The following is a 23,221-nucleotide window of genomic DNA, read 5'->3' on the forward strand; positions in this document are numbered from 1 at the left end:
ATATGTTTTATTTATTTACTTATTTATTTATTTATTTATTTATTTATTTATTTATTTAATTTGAGACGGAGTCTTGTTCTGTTACCCAGGCTGGAGTGCAGTAGCATGATCTCGGCTCACCACAACCTCTGCCTCCCGGGTTCAAGCGATTCTCCTGCCTCAGCCTCCCAAATAGCTGGGACTACAGGTGTGCACCACCATGCCCCCCTAATTTTTGTATTTTTAGTAGAGATGGAGTTTCACCATGCTGGCCAGGCTGCTTTCAAACTCCTGACCTTGTAATCCTCCAACCTCAGCCTCCCAAAATGCTGGGATTACAGGCATGAGCCATCATGCCCGGAAATATATGAAGATATATAATTAAATATTTTATTCACTCAAAATTTATTTTTATATTAGTAAAAATCTTCCATTTTCCCATTATAAATTCTATCTTTTCATTACTGTTAAAGGCGATCTGGTACGTTTGTTAATATATGTGACTAACCGTAATCTTCTCTGCATACAGGACTTCATATTTTCATTCAGGATATTATTATAGATACTAAAAACTTAATATTATAAAAATGAATACTATTGGTTTGGTTTCAAATTTCCAAAGATAGTGACATTTATAGATTTTAAAACTAGAAGAGCTCAAAAACCAGGTGGCAGTAAAGATGACATGCCCTAGACAACTGTGTTAGAGTCAAAACATAGCTCTAATAGTAAAGACAAAAATTCAAATAAAATTGTTTCTTGAATTTGACATATTTTCACATATACACATAATATATGAATTGCAGGTGTATGTGATTTTAAATACGTATTTGTATTCCAATTGTATTAAATACTACAAATAGATTATTAACTATAAAATAATTCTAAAAGCTATTACAAGTTCATTGGCTGGAATATTACTTTTTGTTCCCTTTGGGACAAGGAGGGATTCCATAAATGTATTTGCTCTATATGAGACATAGGGTGCATATCATTTAAAGAATAATAATTTGCCTAATACTTTCTAATATCTTCAAGGTATCATTTATGTAGTACATCAATAATAACCTCAGAAATTTTCTCAAGCTTAAAATTTTTAATTCCTTAAAGTATGCCTTTTTCTGTAATATAGTCTTAATGAATAGAAATTGCTTTGAAGTGAGAGTTGTAAGTTGGGGTACCGTGATTGTAGTAATTACTAAGAACCATCTGTCAAGGCAGATTTCCAGGAGGGTAGAGCACTGGGTAAGCAGCCTCACTTCACAGCAAAATCCAATTGAAGGAATTAAAGTTGCAAGCAAACTATCTCAAGATGCTGCAACTCCTAAGATAATGTCTACCAGTAACCTCCATTATGAGTCTCTTTGCTATCTGATTATTTGCCAACTGATTTAGAAAAATGGTTTCCATAGTCAAAGCAATTTGTAAACTTTTCATAGAAAATAAATTTAATTTTATAGTTAAATAATACGAAACCTATTAAAAATACCCTGGGCTCATGTTAAAGATAATTTAGATACAAGAATTGAGAAGAAGTGAATAAAATTGACACATGGGTCTTTTTAGTAGGTTAACATTAACTGCTTTCAATTTTGTGGGGTGCTTTTTTGGGGGAGGGACTACATATTTGTTTTCTGTTTTAAATACTTTTATTGGTCCTTAAAGAAGTTACAGATTCAAGACAATTAGTGTACAATGAATGAACGTGGGTGCCTGTTGGCAGACGCTCCCTACAACCACCACTGCCTCCACGCCTTTTCCTTAAATCTTAAGGAGACAAGGGGAGAACTTAGAACTTAGTAGGTGGCATTAACTGTAATATGAGATTAAATCAGACTCCCTTCTTTTTTTTTTTTTTTTTTTTTAAGACGGAGTCGCGCTCTGTCGCCCAGGATAGAGTGCAGTGGCCGGATCTCAGCTCACTGCAAGCTCCGCCTCCCGGGTTTACGCCCTTCTCCTTCCTCAGCCTCCCGAGTAGCTGGGACTACAGGCGCCCACCACCTCGCCCGGCTAATATTTTGTATTTTTTAGTGGAGACGGGGTTTCACCATGTTAGCCAAGATGGTCTCTATCTCCTGACCTCGTGATCCGCCCGCCTCAGCCTCCCAAAGTGCTGGGATTACAGGCTTGAGTCACCGCACCCGGCCCTTTTTATTTTAACTTTTATATTAGCTTCAAGGTGAAATATTTTATCTCTAAGAAATAAAACACGCTAAAGAGTTGACCCAACTGTATCCAACTTAATCTTTTTGATTTTAAATAATCTCTATGTGACTTGTATCCTACATATGTAAATATTGTTTCATTTACACTTTCACTTTTCTAAATGTGCCTAAGAATTACAGTAATTTAAAATGGCGATTATTGGCAGATGTATTATATATGCCAATAAATTGTATATAGAGAAATAAACATACTAAAGGAATTTTCATTTCAGAAACTTTGGAACTTTAGAACAGTTATCTCAAAAGAATCCCTTGGTAAAAGAGTCATTTATTATCTAACTGTAGTTTATTGTATATTAGAAATCTACTTTGAGAATATTAGAATTCTGTTTTTTCTTTTGTTTTTTAATTGACAAAAAATTATACATAGTTATGGTGTGCAAAATTATGTTTTAATGTATGTATTTTTGTTGATTGGCTATAACAACCTAATTAACATATGTATTTCCCCAAATACGGATCTTTTTAATGTGAGAACACTTAAAATCTTTTTTATCAGCAATTTTCAATTATGCAATATGTTGTTATTAATTATAATTGTCATGATGTGTAATAGCTCTCTCGAACTTATTTCTCCTATCGAATTGAAATTTGTGTCCTTTAATACACACCTCCCCAAATCCCCTGGTGGGTTTTTCTAATACAGCTGTCTTGTTGTCAAGTTTTAGAGAATAGCTAATTACATACCACTAATTTTCTTTTTCTTTGTTGAAACTTATATGTTTTTTTGAACATATTTATAATCTACCTAATTTTTGTAAACTCATATGCATAGTGCTCTGCTTATTTCAGTAGTATGCAGCATCTTATCAGTTCTATGCAAAATAATATATTGGAAATTTAAAAGTGATAAGTACGACATAAACTTGGAATTCTAACAGAGATCCAATATTTTTCTATATGGAATAAAATTTGGGGTAAGTTTAGAACAGTTGATCAACATGTTGTAGACAATAAATAAACAAGACAGACATTGTTATTTAGCTTTAAATGGCAAATATCAGGTCGGGCGCGGTGGCTCACGTCTGTAATCCCAGCACGTCGGGAGGTGAAGGCGGGCGGATCACGAGGTCAGGAGATCGAGACCATCCTGGTTAACACGGTTAAACCCCCTCTCTACTAAAAATACAAAAAAATTAGCTGGGCGTGGTGGTGGGTGCCTGTAGTCCCAGCTACTCAGGAGGCTGAGGCAGGAGAACAGCCTGAACCGGGGAGGCAGAGCTTGCAGTGAGCTGAGATCAGGCCACTGCACTCCAGCCCGGGCGACGGAGGATAGAGAGAGAGAGACTCCATTTCAAAAAAAAAAAAAAAAAAAAGACAAACATCAAATTGTTTTACATTTCACTGAATGATTATTTTGGTGGTATGTGATTATAATCTTGCTTCCTACTCTCTGTATTTTAATTTGATTGCTTGATTTGTCTCTATGAGGAAAGCCTTGAGCCATTTGGATATAATCAAGTCAGGATCACAGAACTATAAATATTTATAGTTTGGATATATTTCATTTTATATTGATATACCCTATAGGCCTTTTATGGGGATAGAATAATGCATTTCAAGTACTTTAAACTGTATCTGGGATATAAAAGTGCCCAACGATTTCTGTACAATGATGATGATGATTAGGATGATAATGGCAATGAATTATTTAAGCCATATGTATCAAATGAATTATCTAAAGGATTCAAATACTTAGGTGTAGAACAAGGATGAAAAGGAGATGATATGACTCTCAGTTCAGGGATTTTCCATAAGATCGCCTATTTGGTACCAAGAACAGCTCTGTTAAACAGATATTATTTGAAGCCTCATTTTACAGATGAGGACATTAAGACACAGAATGTAGGTGACTTGTTGAAATTCTTTCGTTGTGTGTGGTAGTGTGGTTCTAGTAACCGTGTTCTTCAGCTATATCCTTACTGCCAAATCCAAACAAGTCAAAATAAAATTGTACCTAGGGCTGACTAATGAAACACCTTCTGGACCTAGAGATGCAGAAGTTTATTCCATAGCTATGATGCTCTTTAAGTGGATTTTGGGTCACTAGAATGACTACCAAAAAATTGGCAAGACTGAGTCTTGTCAATGCATTTCTCCCATTCTATAAAATTTCTTAAGTTGCAGCTCCTCTTGTACCTCTTTTCCTCATCCAGATTTATATAATCATTAATATAAATTAATGGCTATAATTCAAAATCCTTTCAATTTTGACAGCCCACAAAGATTATCTTGACCATTATCACTACCAGTTATCAGCAGAAACCCACTAATTAAATATATATACATACATATTTATATATGCATAATTCACCAACATCTAATTTCTTTATTTTTAGACCTTAAATATTGAATTCTGGCTTACCAAATATGTTTATTCGAAAAAGACATATTCAAGATTGGCCAAAAAGTTCCCACCATTTCCTGCCCTTGTTTATGGCAAAGATTGCTACTTAGTCATAACACTTATTTTCGTGAAGTCTATATAAAACTTCTAACTGTGTCTCAACATAACATTCCTGGGAGTTCTGTCAATGACTAAGAATTGGTACAGGAATTTAAATTCTCTTTCTGTGACTACTTATTCTTTTCTTCTCAATGGCAAGACCTTGGTGCCACCTGTACTAGAAAGGTGCAAAGAAAGCTTATTAGCAACTCCTATAATATCTTTAGAATCTGCATGTGGCAAGGCAGTTCCTTACAGTGCTGAGTCATTGGCAGCAGCGATTCCAGGCTTTAGATCTCAACCGCTACTAATGAAAATTATCTTAGGTCTTTCGGTGACCTCAGCCTAGGTCTTTGAACATCTCTCATCTCTTAGTGTTTATTTCTAAATAGCATATCTTTGAGAAGGAAGATGGGAACAGAATACCCGACAACTCACTCTAGAGAGTATTTGCCTAACAGTTTCATGGTATCGGCACTAAATTTACTTTCTGGTGTTTGCAAGTAACTAGTTACCAATTTTAAACTTAAATGTGTGCATTATTTATTTCTAAACACATAACGGATTCTATTTCATTATCATGTACATTTAAATTTGCCCCTTTGTGTGGGGGAACAAAGTTTGAAATTAAAGTAGGGAGTTTGAAGAATTACGTACAACCTTATCTCTGCCCAGACCTGTCTATATCAAACTAAAATATTTGGTAAAACAAAATTTGAGAGTTACTATTTTCAGGTTAACTATGGTTTATGAAACTCTTCTAGTAGATTAAGAACTTTTTGTTTGTTTTGTTTTGTACTTAGGACAATTTTTGTTAGTTTTATTTTTAAGATATATGTTTACTTATTTTAATAATTGATGCAGGGGAACTTTGGTCATTTTAAAGCTTAAGCACCTTACCTTTGAATTTTTTCTTTTCTCTAGGGAAAATATAAAAATAATACATTATAATTCTTAACCACTGTTATGAAGTAATAGTTATTAATTTAAGCAAGTCTTGAAATTTATGTGCACCTTTCTCAAAAACAAACTTTTATACTAAGGCAATACATAAAATATAAAATGCTTGCAAACATATTATTAGAAATTGCAGGCCGGGCGCGGTGGCTCAAGCCTGTAATCCCAGCACTTTGGGAGGCCGAGACGGGCGGATCACGAGGTCAGGAGATCGAGACCATCTTGGCTAACACGGTGAAACCCCGTCTCTACTAAAAACACAAAAAACTAGCCGGGCGAGGTGGCGGGCGCCTGTAGTCCCCGCTACTGGGGAGGCTGAGGCAGGAGAATGGCGTAAACCCGGGAGGCGGAGCTTGCACTCCAGCCCGGGCGACAGAGCAAGACTCCGTCTCAAAAAAAAAAAAAAAAAAAAAAAAAAAAAGAAATTGCACCAGTTTGCTGTTTAATATTGCTTGAATTAACTCACGGCATTATGACTGGCATCATTGTTATCGATAACATTGATTCCAGAAAAACTTACAAAAAGGCACAGGATATTTTTCTCTTTGAAGGAATTTACCTGGTTATGGTAAAAATCATTCGAGACTTCGTATCATAATAGAAAGTGTCCAGTTGGGTTCAGACATATGAAAAAGGAATTGATCTACAAGCACAATCGCAGGAAATGTATATTCTAGTGTAGAGAAAATTAATATTTAACTCCTAAAAATTTTAATATTAAATTAAATGTTAATTTTATATTTTATTCTTGCTGTGTTTGTGATTGTGGGAACTGCCTAGTATATGAATATTTTTAAAACTCTCTTGCACTTCTTTAGGGAACAAGCTTCATGTTACTAGGCAGTAGCCTCCTCCTATGCTTGAAGGCCAGGCACAATCTATTGTCTTCCAAAGTCCAATCCCTCCTTTCTAGTCATGCTTCCTGGAAGCTGTGGTGAAGATATCATCAATGCCTCTGAATGGTAGTCAAAATAAAATAACAACAGGGAAACTAGTAAAATAAACACGTACTACTCTTCGTATACCTATCCCTTTTATGTCATACAGACACTTTTATGCAATTAAATTTTTATTAAATATTAGAGGAATTATCAATGATTACTTATTTTGAATAAATTTAATTTATAAACATTACTATCACTAAATATTTGTTTCTTGTGTTTAAATGTATACTCCAGTGTTCTTGAGATTAAACAAGAAATCATTTTATATACACAAAATAAAAGAAGAGATATGTACTCTAGTTTGGAGAAAATATGTTAGCTTTTAATACTTCTCAATTTACACTTCCTAAAAGAGATGTGTATATATGTTAATTTAGCAAATATTACATAATAAACTATGCTCTACGCACACTGTGATCTCAGCACTGGTCCAAGAAGAAATATAACTTACATTAAAGACAGTTTGCTGGACACTGAAGGAAGGTTTTATTATCTAATTTATATCTGGTTTTCTGGGAAAAAAATATGCTTTCAAATACAGTTTGCCTTCTTTCATATAGTTCCATCATATAATTATCTGCCAATTTAAAAACTGCATACCATGGAATTAATTATGGAAATTTTAAAAGCTGATTGTAGAGCGATTAAAAAACAAGATTATTTTCTAGTAAGATTATTTTATAAGTGAGATAGAGATTCCTAATTGCTGGACAGCTGTCACCTTTAGGATTTATTCAAACAGCTCAGCAGCTGAAGCCATAAAGCAAAAACAACAGCTGCAAACTATACCTCTCCCCTCTGCCACACACACATACACACACACATACACACACACATACACACACACACACACACACTCACTCACTCAAACATATTCATAATTGCTTGTTCCAAATTATTCAAGAATGGCTTTCTCAAAGCAGCCACACATTAGAATCCGCAAAAGGAACTTTTACAATAAATCAGTGTGTGAAGTCCAGCCCATACTAACTAAATCCAATTATTTGAAGATGGTCCCAGGAATCAGTTTTTATTCAAAGCTCTCTAAGGTGTTTCTAATATGATGTCAGAGTAGGGAATTTAGATCTATTGTGAGTGGGAGAGCAATGGTTGAAATTAAAGCAGGGAGTTCACAGAATTACTCTTACTCAAAGCAGGTTCCACTAACCATCAGTGTCAGCATTACCTGGGCTATTTACTTATTTATATTGGGTGTGTGTGTAGTCATAAATCATTAAAATATGAATTATTATTGCTTTAATCCTATCCTTTAAGAAACTGGACTTTCCATTATCTTTTTTATTTCTTCAGGTTAACTATGGTTTATGAAACTCTTTTAGTAGATTAAGAACATTAGGATTTATTCAAACAGCTCAGCAGCCCAAGCCAAAAAGCAAAAACAACAGTTGCAAACTACACCTCTCCCCACCGCCACCCCCCCCCCCACACACACAGACACACACACACACTCACTTAAACATATTTATAATAGATTATTCCAAATTATTCAAGAATGCTGTTTCTCAAACCAGTCACACATTAGAATCCGCAAAAGAAACTTTTACAGTAAATCAGTGTGTGAAGTCCACTCCATACTACTAAATCCAATATTTGAAGATGGTCCCAGGAATCAGTTTTTATTCAAAGTTCTCTAAGTTGTATTCCCTATATGCTCTCTCCACTTTTCATTCAGTAATCAACAAATAACTTCTGTTTTACAATGAATAATTCACCTATTATTTTCTTTGGTGAAGCCTTCTAAACAGATTTGTTTATTTCTAAAAGTTTTCTGATTTTTTAAAATAAAATAAAGACAATATTTCCATGTATTACATTTCTTTATTATTGATTCAATTGTTTAATGTTATTACTAACTCATCTGATAAAAAATATATTAAAACCTCAGTTAAAACTCAGGTAGAGTTATTTCACAATTGTGTAAAGGTTTTCTTTACCAACACATATTTTCAGTAACATCAACATCAGAAAAAGAATGCATTTCAATCCACAACACTGGCCTATTTCATTATTTAAGATCACAAAAGGACAAATTTCTATGTTTAACATCTCACTTAAGAAGGAAATTGGCAGATAATTCCAAGGAGTATAACAAATTAACCAAAAATTTAATGTCTACTTATTACATCAAATTTCTTTTGCACAGATGACAATATTTTTGAATTTTACATTTCCAAGATTCTTTTATTTAGAGTTTTTTTCAAGATATATTTTAATCAAGGTTGTAGTGTCATGAAAATAATTGGCAGCCTTGTTTTCTGAAACATTGTACCTCAAAAACCTGCTGCTTCTTGTTAAATTTTCCTGAATTAGTAAATCTTTTTAAGTTTATAAAATTTGTCTCGTGGGGCCAGGAGCGGTGGCTCACGCGTATAATCCCAGCACTTTAGGAGGCCAAGGCAGGCAGATCACCTGAGGTCAGGAGTTCGAGATCAGCCTGGCCAATATGGTGAAACCTCCTTTCAACTAAAAATACAAAAACTAGCAGGGCATGGTGGTAGGCGCCTGTAGTCCCAGCTACGCGGAAGGCTGAGGTTGCAGCGAGCTGAGATTGTGCCACTGCACTCCAGCCTGGACAATAGAGCGAGACTCAATCTCAAAAACAAACACCCAAACAAGCAAAACCCCCAAAAACTCTTAAGATAATGTTTGATATATTTGGATGTCTGCCATCAAATGGTCTAGTGACTTATTAGAATTAAGAGCAATATAGGAAAAGGTAAGAAAAGAAAAGCATCACCAAGACTGGGGGCTGATGCAGGTAATCAGGATGGTGCAGGCTGTGCTGTTACTGTGCCTTTACAAATCCTCCCTAGATAACAGGTGTTCGGAAGGTGAGGGCAAAATTGTTATTTTTTAGTCTGATTCCTTTTTTTGTTTGCTTCCAAAACAAGACTGTAACAGTTCCCTTATGTAATTGTAGACATAAGTTACCTATGTCTACAATTGTAATGAATTTCTATTAAGGTTTACAAGCTTTTTTTCTTTTTTCACAATAACCAATGACAGATGCCCACACTGGTCTTTTGCAAAGAGCAATAATTTCATATCTTCAATTAAGCAGGTAGCCATTATGAAAGTTACCATATTAGTCTACAACTACATCAAAATCAATATTTGTATTGTGTATTAATCAGTGTATCAATTAAGTTACTGCAACAAAAAGACCTACATCTTTAATAGCTCAGATAAAATAGAACTTTATCTTCCTCTCCCATGTAACTATCCAGAGGGAAAAGGGAGGTGTGTGTGGTTAGGCTGCTCTGAACCACAAGGTAACCAAGTCTTCAGTTCTTTTCATCTGATTTCTGACATCTTCTAGGGGTATTTCACAGGAACTAAATTGGTTTCTATGCACTAAATTGCAGTTCAGTCTCCAGTAGGAACAGTCAATTTCCCAATAAGGGTGAGGTGCAACAGTTGCTCACAATTCACCTTCAACTTGAGAGAGCTTCGTCACAGGTACATCAGGAACACCTTCTAAAACTTTCCACCGTAATTTTCAAAACAGGCTGAGTAAATGCAGTCTCCTGACTGTTGCATACCTTGTTAAAATGTGAGGGTGTTTCATTATAAAATGAAGAAGAACAATATGGATACTGAGTGACAATTACCATCCCTTCACATATTTATATATGCAATATGAAACTACAACATGGCGTAAATCATTGGTTCATTTCAGATGTGTTTCTTTCTAAATTTTCACCCCTAAGCTAGTCAATGTAGTTTCCTCATTGCTAGCCAGTGAGAACTCTAGAGCATTTCTTTGTAGCATGTTAGTCCTAAAAACCTTTTTGAGTTGAAATTAAAATTAAACTGCATAGCAACCTCATGATACTTACTCTTTCCTTCCCTTCTATATTGAATACCTAGTTATGTTTAGCAATTTTTGTCTTAAATTTTTTAGAATTCCCTCTACTTAAATGGCTTCTGTGCACATCTTAGTTGTCATTTAGTTTTCATTTCTGCTTTGTCATGTTGTTTTTTATCCCTTTGTCTTTTTTCCCACAACTTTACTAATTACAGACGTTCAAACAGAAAATGGTTCAACTGGATTACTGGTTCACTCTAGACTCAAGCAGAAATATTTTTAAAATAAGTTTATTGTTTACTTTAATGCCAAAAGACAACTATACTAGATAATTGGTTTGAAACACACACCAAAATGTAAATACAAATTGTTATGTCAACAAAGCAACTTAGAATATAATAGCACCTTCAAACTTCATTAAAACAATGAAACTCTTTGAGCCTTTTATCAGGCACCACTAGATGACAGAGTACTAAAATTATCTGTATCATTTCTTCTTTGATAATGAACTTTTTATTATTCTTTCTCTTGTATATCCTTTGTCTTGTGTAATCCAATAGAAAATGCATACACACTTTTGTGGAAAAGATACCATTTCTGATTATGTGTCTTTAAAAATTTACTTATTATATAATTTCTAACTTCTCATAATATCAGAAACACCTTCTAAAACTTTTCAGTGTAATTTTCATTCAAGGAAATAGAACATTAATTGAGCAGCTACCGTGTGTTAAGATAACCTATCCTTGGGAATTCATAATCAAAAGAAGAAAATGAGGTAAAAAAATATCAATTAAAAAGGTAAAATTGTGCTATGAGCAGGTTATAAGAGCAGTGCAGAAGATGGGAACATAATCCTTTGATGTAATACAATGAAAATGGTGCTTTACCTCTGTGGTTTATCTCTTTCCTTCCAATAAAAATATGACCCCTGTTTAATCATGATTAAAACATCAGATAAATCCCAAATAGAGCTATTTTGCAAAATACCTAACCAGTATTTCTCAAAACTGCCAAGATGATCAAACACAATGAATGTCTGAGCAACTATCACAGCCAAGTTGATATGAGAATGTAACATAGGAGTAGCAGAAAAGAAGAATCGGAGATAATCTTTGGGTTGACTTTTTAAAGAAAAATAGAAGCTATGCAGGCTAACAAACAGAAAAGGAATACAAGGTATTTCAGGCTAAGGCAAAAGAATTAGCAATGCTCTAGACATATGGAAAAACACAGCATGTTCATGGGACTTAAAACAGTTTCCCATGGCTAAAGAAAAGATCCCGTATGGCTATGATAAAATATAATGCTGGAATGTTATACAGGGGCCAGATGATAGAAAGCCTTCTGTGTTGGACTATGAGATATCAATTATTTTTCTGAATTCCATGGAGAAATTTAGCTTGGAAACCCCAGGGGACCCACATATACAGATTTCATTTATTTCTTTGAAGAATGCATCAGGTATGTGGAGGAGATTAAAGACAAAGTGACCAATAGGGAGGCTATTGATATAATTCAGGTAAAAGAAACTGTGACCTCAATTCTGTCAATGGCTTGAGGTAAGGGGGAGATAGGCAGATATTTGAGAGAATCAGTAACAGTATTTTTTGAGCAGCTGGTTTTAAAAGAAAATAAGGGAGGATGATCTTGGGCATTTTTCAGGTGTAACTGACTCGGGTGAGGAAGCCGCTATTAACTGAAATGAGGAATGAAGGAGAAATTAAAAGTCTGGCGACAATAAACTGATATATTCTATTTTAGAATGCAGTATGGTGTCATCAAACTAGTGACAAGTTTGAAGGTAACCATATGTGACTTCTGGTTATAAAATTTACTAGTTCTGAAATCTTGGGAAAGTTCTAAACTGAACATTTTGCATCTGTGAAATGGAAAGGCTGTCACTACAGAGTACTCATGAGGCTAAGAAATAATACATGCTTAATATCAGCTCAGTGTTTTCCATATCAGAAGCAAGCAGTACATAGTAGTGGTATAGTTTGACAGTGTCCCTACCCAAATCTCATCTTGAATTGGAACTCCCATGATCCCCACGTGTCATGGGAGGGACACGGTGGGAGGTAATTGAATCATGGTGGTGTGGTATTCCCATGCTGTTCTCTTCATAGTGAATATGTCTCATGACATCTGATGGTTTTATTAATATAAAGCACAGTTCCCCTGCACATGCTCTCTCACCTGCTTCGATGTAAGACGTGCCTTTGCTCCTCCTTTGCCTTCCACCATGATTGTAAGGCCTCGCCAGTCTTGTGGAACTATGAGTCCATTAAAACTTTTTTTTAAAAATAAATTACCCATGTGGGGTATGTCTTTATTAGCAGCATGAGAACAGACTAATACAAGTAGTAAATACCATTTTCATTTTATCATTATTCAGATATGTTAAATTAGCCATATCAGCAAGATACGTAGGTGAATCAAAGTTTGAGAGTAAATGAACTATAAAAATTATCAGTGTGAGTCACTAAAATTAAAGCCATGGGAGTAAATGTAACTTTAGGAGATTATCCTATCTTTTAAGACCTTTTAACCCTAAGATTTCTCAGCAAACTTTAGGTAAATCCTGCCTCTAATCCTGTCTTATCTCTATTCAGGTTTTATTGCTCTCTTTTCAGTGCAATTGCCTGTATATAATATGTGAAGAGGTGAAAGTAGTTTAGGAACTTCAAATGAAGATTAAGGTAAACTAGTTTTCCCAGTAGCTTATCTGACATTCTCACAATTCCACTATCATTCTGCCATAATGTCTCTTTAGTGCTTGTAGCTTAATTCAGTGAGCAGTGTTTCCAGTCTTTTACTTACTTGAATTTTTAAAAGCAGTTACTACTGTTAACTGAATTCTTTTTATAAATACTCTTTTATCTTCCCTTCTGAGAAAACCAACAATCAGGGTTTTCCATTATCCCTTCTTCCTTCTCCTCAGTTTTCATGGCAGGATCAATACAAGCATCAAAATGTAGAATTTATTAAGGTTTACTCCTAAGCTCTCTACATATTTCATTGTGTAGGAGTTTAAAATTCATATCTCCAGTAGGAACTTCTATTCACTATCTCTGTTTGGATAGCCCTCTCACACATGACATGTGGTGAGATAGTTCACATTCTTGGTCCAAGCTAGAAAACCCAAGTTATGTTTCTTCTAATCTCTGGTATATATATTGTATATACCAATATTTCCTAATGCTCTTTGCCTCCTATCTCTGAAATCCAAATAATTCTTCCTAAATCTACTTCATTCTCCTTAATTAAAAAAAATGCCTGAAATATATACATTTAAGAACTTAAAAATAGAAAGTTTATATATATTCCACATTCAGGTTATCCTGTTATTAATATGTTACATTAGATTGTCACAATCAGTGAACTAGTAATGATACATTATCCGTAATTGATGTCTATACTTTGTTCGAATTGCCTTTTTTTGCCTAATTTCTTTTTAGTTTCATAGTAACATATTATGCTTAGTCTCCTTAGGTTCCTTTTAGCTGTGCTAGTTGCTGGGAATTTCCTTGCTTTTGATGACCTTGACAATTCTGACGAGTACTGGTCCAGTATTTTGGAGAATATTTCTCAGTTGGGACTTGTCTGATGTTTCAATTACCTTTATACAGGGATTATGTGATGTTTCCTTTGGGCAAGGGGGATGCTCAGAGGTAAAATATGAGCCTCATTACATCACATCAAAGGCACATATTAATAACAAAACTTATGAAGGTTTATGTCAACCATGGTCACCTGGTTGAATTAGTGTTTGTTTCATTTTTCTACTGTAGAATTATTCTTTTTCTTTCTCCTTTTTCACATTGTGCTCTCTGGAAGGAAGTTGCCATGTGCAGCGTACACATGAAGAGTGGAGAGTAATGCTCCCACTTGTTTAGGGTAGAGTCTTTATATAAGTTATTTGGAATTCTTCTGCATGTGAAATTTGTCTCTTCTTGTCCATTTTCTTATTTAATTGTTTATTAAATCACTATAGATTCAAGGGTATTTATTTTATAATTTGGCCTCTATGTACTGTTATATTATGCTATTATTTAAATTATTCCAGCTTTGACCACTGGAGCTCTTTCTGTTGGCTACTGCATCCTTTTGACATAACCCATCATTGTGCTTTGTTTGAGCACTTCTTACTCTGTCATAAAAAGATGTTTCAGGCTGGGCATGGTGGCTAACATCTGTAATTCCAGCACTTTGGGAGGCCGAGGAGGGCAGGTCGCCTGAGGTCAGGAATTTGAGAAGAGCCTGGCCAACATAGTGAAACCCCATCTCTACTAAAATTATAAAAATTAGGTGGCCATGGGGACAGGCATCTCTAATCCCAATTACTAGGGAGGCTGAGGCAGGAGAACCACTTGAACCTGGGAGGCGGAGGTTTCAGTGAGCTGAGATCATGCCACTGCATTCCAGCCTGGGCAACAGAATGAGACTGGTCTAAAAAAAAAATAGTAATAAATAAAAAATAAAAATAAAAAAAGATATTCCAGGCCTATCTTATATATTCCTTGCCACAATTGGTTAACAATACAAATTTCCTTGTTTTCTTTTATTGGAGAATGGTGTTAGAAATCAACATCTGGGTCTGAGGGTGTTTTTTGCTACCGTAACATCATAGCTTCTAGGCTCTGTCAGTGAACAGAGCAAGGGAATATGTGTGTTTATACTAACTCATGTATGTACACATATCTGTAAATGTTTCTGTATGTACCATGGCTCATTATAATCTTAGCATGAGTTCTAATTGGAGTCTCCATCTCTAATCCATTACCATGTGGATAATTCTAGCCGGATCCTCTTTCTTACCTATAAATTCTCACTGTAATTGTGTGTAACCTGGCTCCCATCAGCTATGATCCATTTATTCAATTGTTCAACGCCAGCATGTGGATATAGCAGCATAAGAATTGTCAGCCCCTGCCCCTGGGATTAAACTTTATCAACTAGATACAGTGATTGTGTATAGTTTCTCCCTTTTAGTTTTACAGACTCACTAATTTGTGAAGTTTTAGTTTAGCATACCTTCTTCCATTCAACTCACCAGTAAGATTTTGTACATTTGTAGTAAAGTTAGATTCCTTTTTTTACAGTTTGCATTCCATTCCGGGATCCCCTAACCAGTTAAACAACTTTAATAAATTGTATATATTAAGACACTCTGTGCTATAAAGTTATATGGATTTTGAAAAAAAAAATGCATAGTATCATGTATCCATCCTTACAATATTATATGGAAAATTTTACCACCCTAAAATCTCCCCTATGCTCCAACTGTTCAATTCCTCTGAATCTCTGCAACCACTGTTTTATTTGCCATCTCTATAATTTTGCCTTTTCCAGGATGTCATATAAATGGAAATGTAGAATATATTATCTTTTCAGACTGGCTTCTTTCACTTACCAATATGTGTTAAAAATTTATCCATATTTTCATGTCACTTGAAATCACATTTCTTTTCATCATTGAGTAATATTTTATTATACAAATGTATCAGAATTTATTTATGCATTTGTTTACTGAAGGACATATTTGTTGCTTTTTCAAATTGTTTTTCACCTTGTAGGCAAAGTATATTTTCAGGATGAAAATCCTATGCAGTCATGACTACTCCTATATAATCCCACTATTGTGACTATAAATATCTGTTCTCTGTTCTTAGATTCCAGGTTCCAAATTATTATAGTAAACTTTTTTTTTAACCTCAGTGTCTGTATTTCTCCGTTCTTACAAGATTATTTGCTCCTTATGAATAGTTACAATATGAATTTTATATCTTAACAATTTTTTTCTTAATCCAAATTCATTTAGAAATGTGAAGCACCATTTCTGTTTAAATCTATTAGCACAAAGTAAAAGCAAGCAAACAAAAAAACACACTGAGTCCAAATATGTTTACATGCAATTATCTTTGTGACTATTTTATGAGACTATGTTTTTCCTCCTTATAATGATGACATAACTGATTTTCTGCATTTCTTATGTTAAAATTTTAAATATTTGACTCCCCTAAAACTGCATTTGGTGAAGAGAAAATAGGAGTAGAGGAGGAATTAAAGATGATTTTTTAATTTGTAAAATTTAACGTGGTATTATATTACATCCTAAAACCAAATGGAAAAATTGAATGAGAGCTGGATTTTTTTGACATCACCTCATTGTGTATCTTTAAAACATGAAAATAATAGCTTTAATTGAACTATTCTTAAATTACATTTTCCCCAGAGAATATAAATATTTTTTCAGGATACTTATTATATTTGATGATTATAATTCCCTCAGTTTGACTAATTAAATTTTAGTTAAATTGAGATTATGTCTTGGTCTTTGTGATAAAAGTAAACTTAAATAGCAAATACTTCCTCTTGTTTCTTTTGAAAGTCTAAACTTGATCAACTACAAAGAATGATTGCAAAATTATTTTTATTGTAATGTTTAAATCAAATGCTTCTGAGTAAATAAGTGGCTTTAATGCCAAATTTTGCAATACTTTTTAAGTATTGATAAAATAAATTTATTTCCTCGTGGAGAATTCTTTTTACATGTTCATGTCACATCACAATTTTCTATAAAGCTTACATCATCGAAAATACTTATAGTTTCTCTGGAGTATATTTTTTTTCTAAATCTCTGTGACTTGTGTAAAGATTGCTAAAATCAGATGAGAGACACCTGAGGATTTCAAGAATAAGCAAGGATAAAATTGTGATAATTTTATCACTAGTTAAAAATCTAGCCTGGGTCATCACTATAAATTACTGTTTTCCCAAAGTGTTATTAAAGTACCATTTTGAGTGCTCTTTATAATTAGAATTCATTATTGTTTCCAAATGTACATATATTGGTCACTAAGAAGTCAATCACTTATCTTGGTAGAATTAATAAAAATGAATAATATTTTTGCCGTGAAACCTACTATAATGTTGTAGAGCAAATAAAGCATTTTTAAATGGGAAATTTAAGCAGTCATAATTTTGATATTTTAAAATGTCTTGTTCAATTTCTCATAAATGGAAGTTCCAAGGAAATTGTACTACAGACAAACCACTTACGGGCCGACAAGGGAGAGTTTGAGCAAATAGCTATTTCACTGAAGAGGATTCTTACAAGTGTAATGATTTAGTTAAGTGAAAAAAAAAATAGTTAAATTCCCAGATTTAAGGAGACTAGGAATTTGTAGGTATTAAATCTGAATCTGGAAATAATTCCAAGGAGACCTGAAAAGATAATTCCAGAAGGTCAAATATCATAGATAATATTTGGGGAAATAAAGCCTTAAGGCTTCCAGACAGTGAAGTTCTTGGCCTTACCCTGCATTCATTATCATTTATGGCCATTTATTATATCACTCTTGTATGAAAGTGTTTAGAAAAATCAGAAAATACTCTTATTTGGTAAATGAATTTGAAACAGCAAGCAAAATATCAGATATTAGTTCAATGATAAGGAAAACTTATAAAAATGCTATCTAAGTCAGATAGACAGTGTAATCTAGAGGTCAGACATTAAGTCAGGAAATGATAATTCAGTCAACACAAGCTGATCTGGTCCACTATATAATCTTAAATAAAGCTGGAAAATTAGAGCTGTCTGCTTCTTGGCTACTTTTATACTATCCTATGGAAAGCTAGAATAGAATCTTATACCTGAGAATAACTGAGAACAGTTGGTTAAGCAAGCAAATATAGGGAGGCTAAGTGAAGATGGACCACGTTAACAGAAATGTTTCTGTATATTTAGGCTGTTCCATGCAGACCTACAGACAGATATATGCCTGAAACTTATGTGATTCATTGTTTGTGGAAGTGAAAACTCTATAGCACAAAACAAAATAAATTATTGAAATATATTTTCCTTTAAAAATTAATGGAGATATTTAAATTCTTTGTAGGTGTTTTATATTTCACTGTCATACACATTTCTGTTAAGGGTGAAGCCTGGCCAATAAATAAATAAATAAATAAGGGATCAGGACCCTTGTGGGAATCTTCTAAAATTGGATACATCTGGTGTGTTTTTTGTGAGGCTGATGACAATTTTCATCTAATGAGTGGATCTCTTACACATCCCGTGATCATCAAAGAAGGAGATTTTATGTGAGAAAGTCTTCTGAGAACAAAGCAGAAAGAACATTGAATTACTGAACATCAAACTATGGCTCGTTGCACTGATTCCAATGTAAGCAATATTTCTTTTCAGTTATTCTCATCCCTAGGGCCATAATTAGTTAGAAAGAAAAACATTTTAAAGATACTATATTTAATTGTCACTGGAATACTTCCAATGAAAATTTTTTTAATTTTGTAATTGATAAAATCTGTTAATAACTTTTTACATGCTTTCTTATAAAATTCCTGTACATTATGTAAAAATATAGCTAAAATATTTGATCAAGCCATATTATAAAATATAGATTGTAATTACAATTAATCCTCTTCTACCTTATAAATATTAAACACTTTTTACCTACTGTTAACTAAAAATAGAATCACGTGCTAACTGCCAAATCAATTTGTCTTAGCCATATGTATTTTAACTTTTATTGAATGCATAGGGAAAATTTGATAGTGAGATGAGAATTTAGTGGAGTTGTCTCTGATTGCCTTAGCAATGATTATTACTTAATATTTCCCCAAAGCAAAACAGCACATTTGCATATGTTTAACTTATAATACCATGCATTTTATACTTCATAAATACCACAATATTTTAAAAATTACATCATCACTAGTTAAATGAGAAAGACTATTATCTTTCTTTGATTATCTTCTTTTCATAACTTATTATAAATGGGTATATTAATTACATCCTCATCCTTAGATGTTAGCCTTTCATAAAATATTATTATTTAATCTTTTCTAAGTATTTAGTTATTTTTTCCAAATGTTTTTCATAATATACCTCTAAAGGTTTTGATATGTTTACATAAATTGAAGAAAATGAAGTTGTACTATTTCTAAGAAAGAGTATACCTGATTTCACTACTTAATTTGACATCGAGATAACTTTGCTAAAAGCAAAGCACACACTTTCCATAAATTGAATGAATGAAATCTGAATGTCGTTGTTGTTGACTAACATATTAAAGTCAATGAAGTTGTATTTAAAATATTGTATTGCCAAAGATGTATTGCAATTAACACTGTGCTTCATTTTTTCTACCCTGTTCTTAGGCTATTCGTTCAAAAGAGGTACCTTTAAGTGAAAAAAAAAAAAACAGTTATAAATAATAAACATTTGAGAAGTCTTGGTAAAGCAATTCGTATGCTTTTCAGAAATTGTAAAAATAAATGCCTCTAAATGACTGAATAAAACAGCGTTTGCATGGTTCAGTTGTTTTTAATAAATTTATGTCAAAATATAATCAAATTGTCAAGTGATAGATTTTTAAAAATAATTTTGCTGATAATTTCCATATGATTTTGAACATATAAGTCAGAAAGAATTTAAATAACTGTGTGACATTGATTTAGCAAAACACTCTCTTTGTGAATGACCTTGGCTCTGAGAATACCAATCATAAAAGGATCACTGAAGCAAATGCAACAATATTACTACAGTAGGATTCAGTAACCATCAATGAGGGCATATATATACACATTACATATGTAAACTTATTTATTTTTGTAAATATATAACATATAAATATATAATATTTATATATAACATATATAAATGCAAATATATGAATACTCAAAATATACTACATATATAGTATAGACATATATGTAGTATAGACATATGAATATGTATACACACATACACTCAGGGAGAGGGTTTTGTAAAGTACTTTTTTGTTTATCAAAAGCAATTGTCAAAAGCATTTTCCTGTCATTCATGACTTAAAATGAGATTCTTAGTGGTTTCAGAATATTTAATCTTATTGATATATATAATTTATTAAATAATTTTTTAAAGGCAGACATTTTGACAATTCCAATTTTTGAAATATGTTAACCCATATCATATTATTTCATTAAGGTAGAAATAATCATCGGCATCAAAATATATTAATAAATTTTATACATATATTCTGAAAGTTATATTCGCAATAATGGCACTATATATTTCTATCACTAGAACGTGTGCATTTATTTTACCTACTCTTTGCCAATTAGATACATAAATTGTATTTTATTTTTTAAAATTTATCTTTCTTTGATAATTACTGAGGTTAAATATGCTTTCCAATTCTCTGTATTTTACCTTTTTGTTGAACTATATCTTAATTCTTTCAAAAGATTGTATTAATTAGGCTCGAGAATTGATTATTTCCATGTTTTATCAAACCAGTAATCATTTCAATTGCATAAAGAACAACTCTGGCCATAAATACCCAAAATGTCTAATATTATATAGGACAAAGTATATTTTTGTGTATTTTTAAAGGTAGATTTTTTTGTTTTGTTTTGTTTTTTGAAACGGAGTCTCGCTCTGTCGCCCAGGCTGGAGTACAGTGGCGCAATCTCAGCTCACTGCAAGCTCCGCCTCCCGGGTTCACGCCATTCTCCTGCCTCAGCATCCCAAGTAGCTGGGACTACAGGCGCCCGCCACCACACCTGGCTAATTTTTTGTGTTTTTAGTAGAGGCGGGGTTTCACCGTGTTAGCCAGGATGGTCTTGATCTCCTGACCTCATGATCTGCCCACCTCGGCCTCCCAAAGTGCTGGGATTACAGGCATCAGCCACCACGCCCAGTCAAAGGTATATTTTTTAGTGGTAAAAAAGAGACACTAATGCACATATTTAAATTTATTTGACCACAGTTTCAAAACCCATCCTAATGAAAATTTAGATACTTTTGCATAAATATAAAAGTCGTTCTCAGAGGTTTTTTTCCTGAGTTTTCCTATGTCACTAGTGAAGAATTAGAGGGTAGATAAATAATTTATTCCTCTAGAATTGCCTAGTAATACTCTAAATGTCTAATACTCCAAAAGGCAAAGATGTGCAGAACTAAATCCATTTGTACTACTTTTAGTACAAGATTACAAATATGCCTAATTAAGATAAGGAAATAACCAGAAAATATGACAAATTAAATCTAGATACTTAGTTTCATTTGACATTTTTTATACTCACAATATGTTAGGTTATATGGTATTGTTTATGTCCTTCACTGTCTTGATGGGTCAACATCCTCTCCCAGAACTTGTCTTAAATATTAATTATTGGATAATCATTGACCCACCAAGGATTATATTAAAATGCCTAGCCAAAAAATTACTGGAAGCTGCATTTTTTTTTTCTGCCAGATTACTCTGTCTCTTTCACCGGAATCAAGCCACAAATGATGTACATTCCCTTAAAAATCTTCTGATTTTGGTGAAATCTGTTTGTGTCTCCTCCAAAATTTGTGTTGTGGCCACTCCAAAATTGGTGTTTGTGTCCCCTCCAAAATTTGCATGTTGAAGCCCTAACCCCCAGTGGGATAGTATTTTAGAAGACTGGGTGTTTAGTGGTAATTAGGTTTGAATGAGGTCATGAGGGCAGAGACCTTATAATGGAATTAATGTCCTTATAAGAAAAGAGAGACTGGAGGTTTCTCTTATCATCATGTATGGATACAGTTAGAAGTCATCTGTTTGAAAATCAAGAAGAGGGCACTTAGCAGGAATCGACCAGCAAGTTGATCTTGGACTTCCTGGCCTCATAACTCTGTGGAATAAATGTTTGTTGTTAAACCACCAAATATCTGGTATTTTAGTATAAGAACCTGAAATGACTAAAACAACATCTTACACTTAGTCAGTAGTGTTGTACCTAAGTAACAGCAGATATAACTGGCAGGGTCTTCATGCTTTTGATTCTAACTTACATGCATATTTCATTGACAAGCATTATTTAGCTAGTTACTTAGGCATTCCTAAGGAATTTATATTAATCAATGCTTGCTAGATCTTTCAACATAATTATTTAACTTAAAGCACAATAAAAAGACCATTTAAAATATATTGGCAATTCTTTTTAAACTGATTAATATTTTAAATTAGTTACATTGTTTCTGATTGAATTAGCATAATTTTTACATTTTTTTGCTGCAAATATTATAGATATGAAAGTGTGGTTGAAATGTATCTATTATATCTAAAAGGACATCCATTTTCAGGAAGTCATTTTAAAGATTTTCACATACATCAATTACAAAAACGCAAAAATCATAAGTAGAATAAAATTACATGTTTAAAATGCAAAGTAATTCAATAAATTCTGGCAAACTTTTAATGGAAATTACTAAACTGGATAAGGCAATATGTGTAACATATATTACCAGAATTGTGCAATATGTTATTCTTGATTATAGTTCTTTTTCAAGATTGAAAATCATGACAATGGTTAAATTAAGAATGTAAATGTGGAATAATATGTGGTAGCATGTGCATATCTTCATTGTCCCGTTCCTACTCTTGCCTAGTTTTCTATTTTATTTCTGATAGCTAAATTTGTGAGAAAGCTACGTATATGGAATGAATTGTGTAGTTTATGGATACCATTAAGTAAAATGACCTTTCAATAAATAAGCTAAGATTACAGATTTGAGTCAATGGTTTTTCCCAAATCTACAGTCTTGGCTTTCTTTACACAAAATTTTCAACAACAGAGGACACTGGTAATAGAAAAATACGAATTATGAACTGTTTTACTGAGAGACTTATATTTATGTCAGTGAATGAAATTTACATGTTGTCCGAAGTATCTTATAAGGAAGAAAAATACTCAAGGCCAGACGGCTTCTTTGCTCTATGACAGATGATGTAATATACTACTAAGGAAAAAAATATATACATTATCATATGTGTTCTTTATGTATAATTTTTTATTAGTGATG

This window comes from Chlorocebus sabaeus, chromosome 18 (genome assembly GCF_047675955.1).
Source record: "Chlorocebus sabaeus isolate Y175 chromosome 18, mChlSab1.0.hap1, whole genome shotgun sequence".
NCBI lineage: Eukaryota > Metazoa > Chordata > Mammalia > Primates > Cercopithecidae > Chlorocebus > Chlorocebus sabaeus.